This window comes from Etheostoma cragini, chromosome 12 (assembly GCF_013103735.1).
Source record: "Etheostoma cragini isolate CJK2018 chromosome 12, CSU_Ecrag_1.0, whole genome shotgun sequence".
Lineage (NCBI taxonomy): Eukaryota > Metazoa > Chordata > Actinopteri > Perciformes > Percidae > Etheostoma > Etheostoma cragini.
The window spans coordinates 1,232,629-1,234,632 of NC_048418.1; positions in this window are offsets into that span (position 1 = coordinate 1,232,629).

Genomic DNA, 2,004 nt, shown 5'->3' on the forward strand with positions numbered 1-2,004 from the left:
CCAGAGCAGGGGAATGAGAGGGGGAAACACCAGAGCAGGGGAATGAGAGGGGCAAATGCCAGAGCAGGGGGGATGAGAAGGGCAAACGCCAGAGCAGGGGGAATGAGAAGGGCAAACGCCAGAGCAGGGGGAATGAGAGGGTTTGTCATTTCCTGCAGTTGTTGTGAATCCACAGTCGTGGCAGCCCACGGAGCAGGCCTAACGTTATGCATTATATTGATAAAAAAATGCAATTGTGCATCCCTTCTGCGGCAATAATCCGGGTCACAGCTGGACTGGAGGCAGCCGGGTCTCGGGAGGAAAACAATTGATTACTGTTGGCCCAAACAGGCGGTCCGGGGGAAATTAAATGCTTATTGCTCGTCCCTGCTATATGAGCAGGGACGTGAGAGACAAAAAGGTGAAAAATCTCTCCTAGACAAACAGAATGTGCATGTTTAATGAAGTGGACAAATGGGATGAGCGAAATACACAGTTATGGGTTAAAGTCTTCCTGGGGACCACGGGACATGGTTTGAAGCAGGCAGACGGACTATTCCCATTTCAGAGAGGATCCTTCATTTACCGCCTATTGTGATGAATGAAAGGAAATGATGCACAGCTTGTAGAGAAATGTCTGAGAAACGTAATGGACCGGTGCTGCTGTAAAGAAAATGCTGCCATGGCTTTGAATATTTGGACGTAACATGGTTGCTTAATTATGAATTTAATAAAAATAATAATAATAATGGGCTGAGTGATGACCTCCAGGGCCATCGGCCTCCACTCTAAGCCCCAGTTAGTGGCTCTATGGCTGGGTGATGACCTCCAGGGCCCTCGGCCTCCATTCTAAGCTCCAGTTAGTGGCTCTATGGCTGGGTGATGACCTCCAGGGCACTCGGCCTCCACTCTAAGCCCCAGTTAGTGGCTCTATGGCTGGGTGATGACCTCCAGGGCCCTCACCCAACACTCTAAGCCCAGTTAGTGGCTCCATGGCTGGATGATGACCTCCAGGGCCCTCGGCCTCCACTCTAAGCCCAGTTAGTGGCTCTATGGCTGGGTGATGACCTCCAGGGCCCTCGGCCTCCACTCTAAGCCCAGTTAGTGGCGCTACGGCTGGATGATGACCTCCAGGGCCTTCTAAGTAAGTTTAGTGTTGGTACAGGTGGAGATTGAAATTTTACATGCTACTTTGTGTGATGAACTTGGGGAAGTAAGGGTCTCTCTGTAGTTATGTCAGTTTGAACTTCAGTAGCAGTGAAATTAGGGGGTAAAATATAAATAAGGGGGCGTAACTTCAACCATGAACCTCAACGTCTCGGGTTCAACACAGAGTCTTTGTTGCATCTCTTCCACTCTGCCTCATTTTCTGTCATTTCTCCACAATCATTAGTTTAAAATGGCTGAAGGAATATAATGAGGACCATTTCAATATATATATATATATATTTTTAGATAATTAGTCATGCATTGTTTCAGAAATGTGCGTATTTTATCAGGCGGTCAAGTTAAAAAAGGTTGGAAGAAACAAAGGTGCAGAGGAAGCTGAGATACGTGACGTCAGTGATGATGGGAATTAAGAAAAGAAGTCAAAGTCATCTTCAAGGTGGCTGCCTGAAAACATTATAGAGTGTGTGTGGGTGTGTGCACACATGCAAGAGAGTGCACGTGTGTGTGTGTGTGTGTGTGTGTGTGTGTGTGTGTGTGTCTGCCTGTGTGCCTGTGTGTGTTTGTGAGTCTTTCTGTGTGTCGGTTTGTGAGAGTGTGTGTGTGTTCGCGCGTTTCTGTGTGTGTGTGTGTGTGTGTGTGTGTGTGTGTGTGTGTGTCTGTTTGTGTGTGAGAGTGAGTGTGAGTGTTTTTTGTGTGTGTGTGTGTCTCTGTGTACATCTGTCTGTGTGTGTTGGTGAGTCAGTCTGTGTGTGTGTACCTGTTTGTGTGTTTTTGTTAGTGAGTGTGTGTGTATGTGTGTCTGCGCGTGTCTGCGCGTTTCTGTGTGTGTGTGTGTGTGTGTGTGTGTGTGTGTGT